Source organism: Schistocerca piceifrons, chromosome 7 (assembly GCF_021461385.2).
Source record: "Schistocerca piceifrons isolate TAMUIC-IGC-003096 chromosome 7, iqSchPice1.1, whole genome shotgun sequence".
Lineage (NCBI taxonomy): Eukaryota > Metazoa > Arthropoda > Insecta > Orthoptera > Acrididae > Schistocerca > Schistocerca piceifrons.
In genome coordinates, this window is record NC_060144.1 from 518,744,807 (window position 1) to 518,758,463 (window position 13,657).

Below are 13,657 nucleotides of genomic sequence, written 5' to 3' on the forward strand. Positions count from 1 at the left end.
GTGTGTTGCATACTTGCTCCTTCCTCTGTCTGTTCAAGTGGAATCCGTGATATGTGAATTTATCACGAGACAGTCTTTCCATTTCATAGTTTATGGATATTCTACTTTTGTTGCAAGATTTTGAACAGTTCACTGTTTGCACTAAACGATGATTAACCATGTCAATTTCTTCGTTTGTATATTCTTTGCCGAATCTTTGGGGAATCGGATGCAAAATGATATTTGTCTTGTTGCTGAGTTGGAGAACACTTGGTAACACGTTATCAATTCTTTCCACAACGTTGTTGTACGATCTTCAGTATCGTTCAACCCAGCCATTAAGATAAGAGTATCTTTCGCGTTCAAGTCTTCTGCTAATTTGTCAATTCGATTAAAAACTTCACGGAGAGGAGCATTTGGTTTAATAAAACTTTGAATGTCATATTTTGTGTCTAGTTTTGTCTCCAGAATGTTTCTGCAGTACCGGCCTTGGCTGTCACTCACTATTAAAACTTTCGGATTCCGTACTGCAGTCCTTAACTCGTAACCTTGTTTCATATGTTCAGGTGCTTCATCTTCTGGAACACTATTGGTATCATTCATTACCGTTTTGTTTTCGCTGATTGCCATGTAAACACTGCCTTCAGTTACACTTACACATTGCACTGGCTCTTTACCAACTGACATCAGAACAGTTTCTTTATCTGAAGGTGCACTTACTTGTTTAGACGCCCTGTTTCTTGATACCGTTGGCGTTGCAGATACATTATAACACAAGTGCATTTTTAGTTGCGATTTTAAATTGTGTGTGTTCGACGCACTTTTTACGGTACACCACTTTTCACTGCTTACATATTTGCTTAGTTCTTGTTCTAACTCGCTGATTCTCGCTAACAGAATGTTTCTATCCTCTTGCAACACTTTAATTATTTCGTCTTTCGATGCTGAGTCCGTTACGAATTTGTGATCACCATGTGGCACCAAAACACAGTTCTTCGTTTTTGATCGTGTAAACATACCTTTACAGTTATTTACTTTTACAGTGCACGAATAGCACAGATTGTCCTTAACACCACCGTTTTTTACACATTTCGCACATAATAGTCTCGTATTTATAACAGTTGTCATGAGCTTTGAATACGTTACAATTTTACTCTGCTCCATCTTGAAGCACGAAAGTTTGTCTGAAATTTCAGTAATAGGCATTTATTCTTGGGCTAGTCCAAATGAAGCAGCTTCAATCAATGATGCCTCTTCAGAACATTGGTAGTTCTGGTAATAATTGCCTCAGGCATCAATCTATGACCCCCATCTTGTCAAAATGGGTGATGATAGTAAGGAAATGTCTGGAGCTGCTAACTTAAAATGCTGTAACATGTGAATGGTGCTTTCAAAAATACCTTTTCAACATACCTAATAAATTTGTCAACATCACTGAATTTACTACAAATCTCTTCTGCAACTTGTGTATGGCCTGAGCAAAACAAAGTTACATGTTCCATTTTACATTTAGTGAATTGGCAGTTTTCACCATACAAAACACAGCATCCGTGCAAAGAGTAGCACATTGTTATGGTTAACATCTTCAGGTCATATGGCCCCCAGACCTGCCAATTTACCAAAGTTCCCACGTAGTTCCACTGAGTCTATGATTCCCTCAATTGATAGCCATATTTTTTTTATTTGCAATCTGTCATCTGATTTGTTGCATTGCTTTTTTATTTAGCTTCAGCTAATGAAGTTGTTGCTTAATGTGGAAAGATATACAGGGTGAGTAAAAAAGGATTTGACAACTTTGGAATGATATTGAGATAACTTGCAGAATCGGTGGAGGAGTCATTTTGTAGCAAACAACTTAGACTCACGTAGTGCAGTCAACATGGCAACTTTCACTGGTGCCGAGCAAGTTCCATGTGCACTGAATGCACTGAAGAACCTCCAAGCAGTCCGGCAATTTGCTCTTGGAACAGGAAGTTTGTTGATAAAATCATCAGGTCGCCAGCGGGTCGATTGCGTCAAACAGATTAGGGAGAGCTTTGTCCACAGTCTACAATCATCAATGTCATGTTGTAATGCCCCAAGTAAAAATCAGCATTACGGTGTGTTACAAGGACGTTACTTCAACGTAAGTTATCTCTGGAGTTACGTTGGACCGTTGTTAATAATTTGACGTAGCAATGTAATTACGAACAGCAATTATTAATCCTTGCTAAGGATGATGTGAAAAACAACCGTAATGACAGTGTTAAGAACCAAGATTTCACTGTTCAATGAAACTAACCGGGCATACGGTAAAAGATAAACAATTGATCAGTTAACACAAACTAATAAGACTGTTGTGGACAAACAATAGAATATTTCTTAACTACGCGAGGAGTCATGTTTTATGAGAGTTACAGGTGCTGTTCCACGTCATAGTGACGGGGACAAACATCATTACGAGTCGCGTCTCCTCCCGACAAGTGCAGAAGAAGGGAAGGGAGGTCACAATGTGCATCTTACGAGACTGGCATTCTGCAAAAGACTGTTTGGTGAGTACTGTGTAGACGTTTACACTTGAAACCATACAGATTCACACCGGCACAGCATGTTAGTTATGCAGATAAGGTTGCTTTTGGGCAATTCTGTGCAGAAATGCTGCATCGCATAGAGGACGAAGAGACATTCCTCACCACAATAATCTGCAGCAATGAGTCAACATTTCATATCAGTGGTATGGTGAATACCCACAACTGCAGAATATGGGGCAGCGATAATCCACATGCAACCCTGGAACATATTCATGAGAGTCCCAAAGTTAATGTTTTTTGTGCCCTTAGCAAATCGAAAGTGTACGGCTCTTTCTTCTTCATGGAGAAAACTGTCATTGGCATTGTCTATCTGGACATGCTTGAGAACTTTTTAATTTGAAGGATTGATGAAGATGACCAAGACGGAATGGTTTACTACCATCAAGATGGTGCACCGCCTCATTTTCTCAGGGAAGTTTGTGGTTTCCTCAATAATCACCTCCTAGGTCAGTGGAATGGCAGTGATAAGCCAACTGCATGGCCACCTTGCTTCTAGGACTTGAAACCACTGTTTTTATTTCTCCGGGGTTTCATTAAAGATGACCGTGTGTATGTTCCTCCATTACTAAACAATTCAGCTGACCTGAAAAATCGAATCTATGCCCCTATTGCACAAGTTACACCTGATTTGCTGCAAAGAGTGTGGGAAAACAGTGAATACGGGTGGATGTTTGCTTCCTAAGTTGTAACATCCTTTTTGACTAACACATGGTAAAAAAGTTATCACAGAATGTAAATTATTTAGGAGTAAGGGTAACAATTCACTGCTGATGGAAAGATAAAAGGGGTAAAGAAAAAGTTCCCATTCAAAGCCCATACAGTTGAGAATCATCATGCCAATCAGGCAAAATACCCAAGAGCACTGAGGTAATCACCCCACCAATGCACCAGGTTAGATACCCATTTGGTATAACACCATATCCTTCCGCACATCCTCATCCAACAGGAATCAGCAATTCTTCAAGGCCTTTTTTAAGGGACCAAAGGCGTGATAATGACATGGGAAGAAATCAGAACCACAGGGTGGATGTTTGAGTGTCTTCCATTTGAATTGGCATAACTTTGGCATTATGACATCTGCGATATGGGAACGTGTTATCTTGAAATGGCAGCACCCCTTGGTGCCCCATTCCACAATGGTGATTTTCAACAGACATGCTGCCCTGTACACATTCTGCACTCTACTGTGGATGTCCACTGGAGTTCATCCTCCAGCAGCCAAGAGCATAATCCACGTAACATTGAATGGTTCAGTTTACTTTAAAGAATGTCACCACAAAATGAAAGCTGTAAAAAGTTCTTCACACAATTTTGAGTAGGGTTGGCAGGATTCCCCTAGGAGTATTTGCTGTAGTGTTTTGTATTTTCAGTCCATTGTATTCGAATTTCATTTTTCTGTTGTGACATGTTGCTGAACATTATATGACCTCTCCGTAGTTACTACTATGTCACACAGTTTACAATGCTGGATTTAACTATCAGCTGAAAATGCTATCTCACCATATTGAGACACAACAGTTGGAATTTTATTTGAATACTTTGCTATAGTTTAGACATTTTTTCTGAACTGTACTGCAGCACTTCCAACTTCAACAAGAGTGAATACCATAATGAGGTATTTATCTGCAGCTCATGGTCCAGAATAACTTACGCAACTACTTACTAAAAAAAAGAGCTGCATAAGGGTGAAAAGACTGTAGATATTTCCATTTCCAGGAAACAAAATAAGATATGCATTTCTGAGAAATGTAACATAGAAAAAAGAAACTGCATGAGAAAAGTTCCTGAAATAGAAAGTATAACACCTGACCATGCTCTCCAGGGAGACATGACCATATACAGGTACGCATAAATATGACAAATTACAGTAATTCAATTAGTTTCTCATAACATGCCTTTGTATGTATTTAACACATTAACAATTACTTGTAGATAGCTACCATTACCTAATGACTGTACAAATACTATATGTAATGGGAATTTCGAAACATTTTTAGGCTTATTGGTTTTTCTACTTTAAATATACATATTTACGCACTGCCAGTATTAAATCGGAATCCACAGATGAAACTTCAATTTAACAGTCATTACCACAGAAAAACTGAAAAGGGGTTCTGGTATTCAAATACAAGCCCCAGTAAGCATTCAAGTGATATTTTTGTTTAAATTTCTTTTAGAGACCATTTAAATCCAAGGAAGCACACAAAACACAGGAACAAAACAAAATTTAGCATTCATAGTGGAGTACAGTGCAATACAAACTGTAACATGGAGACAGACCTAGTCCAACATTACATTCATTGGAATCATATGCTGTGAAAATCCTTCATAAAAACACAATCTGTGAAAACAATAAAATGAACGTGTAATCTGAATTATCATCAAATATTTTTCTCATAATTTGCAGATTAATGAGTTTCTATATCATTTACTCCAGACGTATCGCCTTTTCATTGGACCCTTTGAAGACAAAATACATGTAACATAGAGAACTCGAATGTCAGCTACTGTCTATGAAACAAGAGACGATAACAAAGGTTGCGAAAACGAATTTTTCCATTGATATTCCCACTACCACTGAGCAAAAACTACAAAGTCTGCACATGTGAGAAGCATTTGTGGGAGCTGTAAACATATGTTTGACGCCACAAAAAAACATAGCTGGTATGATGTACGAGGGTAATCCCAAAAGTAAGGTCTATTTTTCTATAAGTACATAGATCTGTTTATTTCTAAAATGGCTTACATCAGTTTACAGCTTGAACATTTAGCTATTTTTCGACATAATCACCATTTCTGTCGATGCATTTTTGTAGACGCTGTGGCAGTTTTTGTATGCCCATGTCATACCAGCTCACCACCATGCTGTTCAGAAAGTTATGAACAGGTGTGATTGTTGCTTGGTCTCAGGTGTACAGTGGTATGCGCAGGTTTTGTCACCAGTGACAATTGAGTGCAGAAAGTTGTCCTGTTCGGCTGCAAGGCAGTGAAGAAATGCGTGGGAAGCATCAACTTGTCGCATGTGGTCCTCAGTCAGCATGCGTCGCACCCATCTTGCGCACACCTTCCGGTAGTTCAATGTTTCCGTTAAAATTCTGTGAGCGGTGCTTCGGCAAACCTCAGGAACCAATGTGCACAGATCATCCAGGGTGATCCGCCGATCTTCACGCATGCTTTGCTCAAACTTCAACACTTGTCTCCTCAGAAATTGATAGTCTCCTGCTCCTATGTTCGTCGTGAACTTCGGTCTGACCAGCTGCAAACTCTCTACACCACTTACGAACATTTTTGACAGCCTTGCATGACTCACCATACACTTTCATCAATTGGCGCATTGCCCTTTACATTCAAAAACCAAATAAATGCTCGCAATTCGCACTTGGCAGTTAACATCCAACAGGAGCTCTATTCTCAACGCCTGCCACACCAGCATGGCATGCGTAACACACGCACCCATTTCCCACAAGCCCTTAACATACTTCAGCAGCATGCTAAGTGTTAACTGCCACGAGGCAGATGGCTGTCACAGCAGGGCATTACGCCTAACACCATTGTCTGGCCAGGCCCAGCAGTGACGGACGATTCACCATCAAGCAAGTGGGCACGTAGTGTCGGACACTGCCGAGAACAGGCTGCACAGTGTTGGTGTTAGGACCTGCTTTGACTACGGGCAGCAAACCTGATGAAGAAATAGGACCATTACTCAGTCATCTCATCTTCCCAAATTTCAGCCTCTCACTATAGCTCTGCCATCTAGTGTTCATGCATATCTGAGTTTCAGATTCCATTCTGTCATTTGGAGGTGAGCTTACAAGAATCAATCTGCTGTAAGTAATCCATGTAGTTTCCATTAGGTCAACAGCAACTTCCTAAAAATCCGTTTTGGTGTCAGCTAGACATTGTACTATAGCTTTTTTTGGTCCCATTTATGAGGTGGAATTTTTTATTGTGATTCATCCATTTGTGCTACACATCTGTATAACTTTCTATTATTACATTCCATTATGGATTTTCAGTTTGCTATAAAAAAGGTATTTTCCCACGCAACAGAAGTAAATTGTTCATTCAGGAAATGCAACCCTTCTATTTGCATAATGGGTCTGAACATTTCCTGCCTTTTTGTCACTCCTTTTTATCTGACAATGAAGGTTAACAATGTGCAGACTGCAGGAAGTTCGGTGGAATCTGATTTCATGTGAAGTTTTAATAAAGTGTATGCACTGTGCAATATTTATCTTCAAGGTTTTATTAGTTTTATTTATGTTGGTGTAAGTTCATGGTTTTACTGCTCATACTCTCTTCATGGAAGTATAAGTCACAGGGTGGGGCAATGAACAAAGGATGTCAGCAATGCCTTGTTGAAAGCTCGTCTGGTATTTACCTATCTTCTACTTCATCTGTTGCTGTTACCTGGTAAGAGCAACAGTATGTATTTATTATAGGAGTGATAGAGAATTTGGAGATCCTCAACATTGCTACATTTAAATGTGTCAACTCAAAAGGCGAACTGAAGTTCTTGACTTGAAATAAAATGACAGAATCAGTTTCGGCCCCAAGGCCATTACCCAGCAATTACACGTCAGGTTTCCCGAGGAAAATGGTTGACTAGTGTTTTTTTTTTTTGTTATTAAAAAGGGGACAAACTATTCACTACATTGATGTTAAAATGCAAGAAATTTACATTTCAGACTAGCTGTTAAAAGTGGCTGCACTCGCTTATCAGCCATTTTGATATTATGAGTAAGCTGCTGTATGTACGTCAGCTGCCCTCATGTCTATCTATTTCGGTAAGCATAGCTCGTGATGTGTGCACCACTCCAATTGCTGCTATGCACGGGGAGGCAAACACAGTGTCACTGCCAAGTGCTGAGCAGTGTTTGCAGAAGAGTGTGGTCACTTGTACATTACATAAAAAAATTAATTTATTATAATGGTTTATGTCCCCCCCATGAACCATGGACCTTGCCGTTGGTGGGGAAGCTTGCGTGTGCCTCAGCGATACAGATAGCCATACCGTAGGTGCAACCACAACGGAGGGGTATCTGTTGAGAGGCCAGACAAACGTGTGGTTCCTGAAGAGGGGCAGCAGCCTTTTCAGTAGTTGCAGGGGCAATAGTCTGGATGATTGACTTATCTGGCCTTGTAACACTAACCAAAACGGCCTTCCTGTTGTGGTACTGCGAACGGCTGAAAGCAAGGGGAAGCTACAGCTGTAATTTCTCCCGAGGGCATGCAGCTTTACTGTATGGTTAAATGATGATGGCGTCCTCTTGGGTAAAATATTCCGGAGGTAAAATAAAGCCCCATTCTGATCTCCGGGCAGGGACTACTCAAGAGGACGTCGTTATCAGGAGAAAGAAAACTGGCTTTCTACGGATCGGAGCGTGGAATGTCAGATCCCTTAATCAGGAAAGTAGGTTAGAAAATTTAGAAAGGGAAATGGATAGGCTCAAGTTAGATATAGAGGGAATTAGTGAAGTTCGGTGGCAGGAGGAACAAGACTTCTGGTCAGGTGAATACAGGGTTATAAATACAAAATCAAATAGGGGTAATGCAGGAGTAGATTTAATAATGAATAAAAAAAATAGGAGTACGGGTAAGCTACTACAAACAGCATAGTGAACGTATTATAGTGGCCAAGATAGACACGAAGCCTACGCCTACTACAATAGTACAAGTTTATATGCCAACTAGCTCTGCAGATGACGAAGAAATTGAAGAAATGTATGATGACATAAAAGAAATTACTCAGGTAGTGAAGGGAGATGAAAATTTAATAGTCATGGGTGACTGGAATTCGTCAGTAGGAAAAGGGAGAGAAGGAAACATAGTAGGTGAATATGGATTGGGGCTAAGAAATGAAAGAGGAAGCCGTATGGTAGAATTTTGCACAGAGCATAACTTAATCATAGCTAACACTTGGTTCAAGAATCAAGATAGAAGGTTGTATACATGGAAGAATCCTGGAGATACTAAAAGCTTTCAGATAGATTATATAATGGTAAGACAGAGATTTAGGAACCAGGTTTTAAATTTTAAGAGATTCCCAGGGGCAGATGTGGACTCTTGACCACAATCTATTGGTTATGAACTGTAGATTAAAACTGAAGAAACTGCAAAAAGGTGGGAATTTCAGGAGATGGGACTTGGATAAACTGACTAAACCAGAGGTTCTACAGAGTTTCAGCGAGAGCATAAGGGAACAACTGACAGGAATTGGGGAAAGATATACAGTAGAAGAAGAATAGGTAGCTCTGAGGCATGAAGTAGTGAAGGCAGCAGAGGATCAAGTAGGTAAAAAGACGAGGGCTAGTAGAAATCCTTGGGTAAAAGAAGAAATATTGAATTTAATTGATGAAAGGAGAAAATATAAAAATGCAGTAAATGAAGCAGGCAAAAAGGAATACAAACGTCTCAAAAATGAGATTGACAGGAAGTGCAAAATGGCTAAGCAGGGATGGCTAGAGGACAAATGTAAGGATGTAGAAGCGCATATTACTACTAGGGGCTAAGATAGATACAGCCTACAGGAAAATTAAAGAGACCTTTGGAGAAAAGAGAGCCACTTGTATGAGTATCAAGAGCTCAGATGGAAACTCAGTTCTAAGCAAAGAGGGGGAAGCAGAAGGGTGGAAGGAGTATACAGAGGGCCTATACAAGGGCGATGTACTTGAGGACAATATTATGGAAATGGAAGAGGATGTAGATGAAGATGAAATGGGAGATACAATACTGCGTGAAGAGTTTGACAGAGCACTGAAAGACCAGAGTCGAAACAAGGCCCTGGGAGTAGACAACATTCCATTAGAACTACTGACGGCCTTGGGAGAGCCAGTCCTGACAAAACTCTACCATCTGGTGAGCAAGATGTATGAGACCGGCGAAATACCCTCAGACTTCAAGAAGAATATAATAATTCCAATCCCAAAGAAAGCAGGTGTTGACAGATGTGAAAATTACCGAACTATCAGTTTAATAAGTCACAGCTGCAAAATACTAACGTGAATTCTTTACAGACGAACGGAAAAACTGGTAGAAGCCGATCTCGGGGAAGATCAGTTTCGATTCCGCAGAAATGTTGGAACACGTGAGGCAATATTATGACCCTACGACTTATCTTAGAAGGAAGATTAAGGAAAGGCAAACCTACATTTCTAAACTTAGAGAAAGCTTTTGACAACGTTGACTGGAATACTCTCTTTCAAATTCAAAAGGTGGCAGAGGTAAAATACAGGGAGCGAAAGGCTATTTACAATTGGTACAGAAACCAGATGGCAGTTATAACAGTCGAGGGGCATGAAACGGAAGCAGTGGTTGAGAAGGGAGTGAGACAGGGTTGTCGCCTGTCCCTGATGTTATTCAATCTGTATATTGAGCAAGCAGTAAAGGAAAAAAAAGAAAAATTTGGACTAAGTATTAAAATCCAGGGAGAAGAAATAAAAACTTTGATGTTCGCCGATGACATTGTAATTCTGTCAGAGACAGCAAAGGACTTGGAAGAGCAGTTGAACGGAATGTACAGTGTCTTGAAAGGAGGGTATAAGATGAACATCAACAAACGCAAACCGAGGATAATGGAATGTAGTCGGGTGATGCTGAGGCAATTAGATTGGGAAATGAGACAAAGTAGTAAAGGAGTTTTGCTATTTGGGGAGCAAAATAACTGATGATGGTCGAAGTAGAGAGGATATAAAATCTGGCAATGGCAAGGAAAGCGTTTCTGAAGAAGAGAAATTTGTTAACATCGAGTATAGATTTAAGTGTCAGGAAGTTGTTTCTGAAAGTATTTGTATGGAGTGTAGCCATGTATGGAAGTGAAACGTGGACGATAAATAGTTTAGACAAGAAGAGAATAGAAGCTTTCGAAATGTGGTGCTACAGAAGAATGTTGAAGATTAGGTGGGTAGATCACATAACTAATGAGGAGGTATTGAATAGGATTGGGAAGTTTGTGGCACAACTTGACTAGAAGAAGGGATCGGTTGGTAGGACATGTCCCGAGGCATCAAGGGATCACAAATTTAGCATTGGAGGGCAGCGTAGAGGGAGACCAAGAGATGAATACACTAAGCAGGAGGTACTGGGAGATGAAGGAGCTTGCACAGGATAGATTAGCATGGAGAGCTGCATCAAACCAGTCTCAGGACTGAAGACCACCACCACCACCACCACCACCACCACCACCACCACGCTTTATGTTCACTGATGTGAAAAATTCCAGTCCTTAATTCACCCCTCCTCTCTTTTTTTCCTAAAGTAGTGTATATTCTTCCTTTGGATTCAAGCTATCTCCATACCCAGTTTCAGCAAAATCTGTTTAGTATGGATTGAACTAGTTTAGGACTTTACTGGTCATGAGGCCTCGTCCATGATTTTCAGCCACTTGATGCAAGTCTTTATTTGACAGCACTTCAACAATGATAAATTAATGAGATGATAATATGAGTGGAGAATCTGGAATCAAATCTGGGAAACGGTGATCAAGACTCAGCAATGCTAACAACACGATCAGTAGCTTTTGATGACTATTAGTGGTTTTGTTATGAGGAGTCCTGGTTACAGTACTAAAATAAAATATGGACTTTCTCAAATTATTAAGCCGCATTAAACAGATGATTAAAGAAAAAATAATTTTTAGTTTAGTGCAAATTTTATAATGCTTGTGCATGCAATAACACCAACTGCTCTAATGTGTATCCGTTACCTGTAGCTGCGTTTACATATCAAATGAAGCCTCACTAAAAGCTTCCCCTGATCTAAATGTAAAGGCACGACACCACTCCCGTACAGTATTTAACAACACTGTCGTGATTCTTATAGTATCTCTGAAGCTGTAATAGATCCGTGGCACTGTGATAAATGCAATGGCCTTGTGACATTCATGTGGATCAAACATGTTGAGGATTGTATAACCACTGTACTCATTACTTGGAATCTTATGTAGAAAATATAAAAAAGCATTTTCACAAATATGGTGAAGTCCAAACTCAAAGAGTAAATAGCTTTTATCCACAGTAATTTGTTCCATATTTCATGTTATATTCTTCGAATCAATAAATAACTTAGGCTACTTTAGAAAGTGTGTAGCACATGTTCTTCCTTGACATTCATTCTGTCTACATACCAAAGTTTATCAAAATCAGTTCACCTACATGATTACTCTGCAATTCACAATTAAGAGCCAGGCAGAGAGGGTATGGAACCACCTTCAAACTATTTTTCTACTATTCCAGTCTAACAGCACTTGGGAAAACTAACACTTAAATTTTGCCGTACAAGCTCTGATTTATTTTGTTACAATGATATTTACTCTCCATGTAGGTGGCCATCAAAAAGATATTTTTGCAATCAGAGGAGGGAAGTTGATAATTGAAATTTTGTGAGCATATCCTGCCCCAATGATATACACCTTTGTTTTAATGACTGCCACCCCAATTTGCATGTCATACCCATGGCACTCATTTCACACTAATGCAGAGCAAACTACCTGATGTGGATACCACACCCCACAGCAATATCCCAGAAAAGGTTTTGTACAAGTCATTTCTTAGTAGCCCAGTTGCATTTTCAGTGGTTTAAACTTTCACATTTCTAACAATAGTATGAATTTTGCATAGCTCGTCTTTGAACAAGACTTACGTTTGGGCAGTATGGTGACAGGTTTTTTTAACCTGTATCAATTACTGCACAAGAATGTACAGAGGTGTCACCCTGAGTTTTTTTAGAAGTATTAGTTAGCTATGACTTTTTTGAGAACTACAAATGTGTGTTTTGTCTGCTTCTTCTGTTCCACGAGGTGTGCAGCAGCTGAAGCGATCTTCTATCCTGCCCAGAATGTTGGTGGCACCAGACGTAAACTGCAGAGAGCCTACAGGTTCGCAGAAGGTGTTTAACATTTCCCTCAGATGCTATGGCCTATGTTGAATTACACAGTTGGCAGTAATTTGTATACAGCGTTATGCAATAAAACATTGTGCGTCTTCAAAACATACGGTAAGAGTTTCAAAGAATTAGTTTAAAAAATGATGAATCAAATTTATTTGTACTGAGATGTGTTTGAGTATCAGAAAGTGATTTTTTACTGAATGGAAATTTAAATCCCTTACAACACAAAAATGTGCTGTTTGATATCTGACCTTGCAGCAAGATTAGAGGAGTTGATATAAACCGCAAATCTGGGTGATTTTTAAAGCACAGAGACCTTATAAGATACACTAGTAAAAGTATTCCATTTTATTGGCCAGGAAGTGACTAAAGTGATTACACATTATGTAAATAATTTACTAAGTTTCAGAATTTTTCAATATGCCAACCAGAGATAGCTGCACTCACTGGTCTGTGTTAGCAGTAATCTGTGGTCGGCATAGTAACTGAAATAAACTGATAATCTTTGATTCAACTCGCATAATTACACCTGGAGGATTATTCTTCAAGTATTAGTGTTATTCAAGGCCCACAATTCGACTGATAAGAGCGGAATGAACCTGCCTAAATAATATAGTTATTCTTTCGATATACATAGGCGTAGTCATGCACAATCTCTGCAAGGCAGGTACTGTAATTCTGTACTGCAAAGCAAGCTATGTGAAATAACCTTGGCCAAAATATTACGTGGATTACTGTTGCATAATTACCCTATGAAGATATTGCAACATGACCCACCCTGACACACAACATCTCAGCAGCTTCGAATCTCCATTTGTTATTTAAATTAAGTCTCCGAACTAAGTGTTTATAGAGTTTCTTTCAGTCAAATAAGTCATGTTAGTGTTTTGAAAAAAGGAATTACCTGCAAAAGACTGGAATGACGAAACAGATCTCTCCACAGACCAATTTGGATTCCAAAGAAATGAAAATTTGCTGTCAAGTGAAGCACAGTGTAAACAGAATTTGTGAGACTGACTCTATAGATGAATATGTTAACAGATACTTGTTAGACCAGCTAAGTAAAAATGTCTAATGATTTTAGTTTTGACAGCACTTGTCAGAACAGTCCAGATTCAGTATTTTGTGTATAATGAATTCAAATGTCTTGACAATCTCCCAACAAATGATAAGGAAAGTGAGTACTATATTAAAATGTTCCACACCCACAAGACTTCTCATTT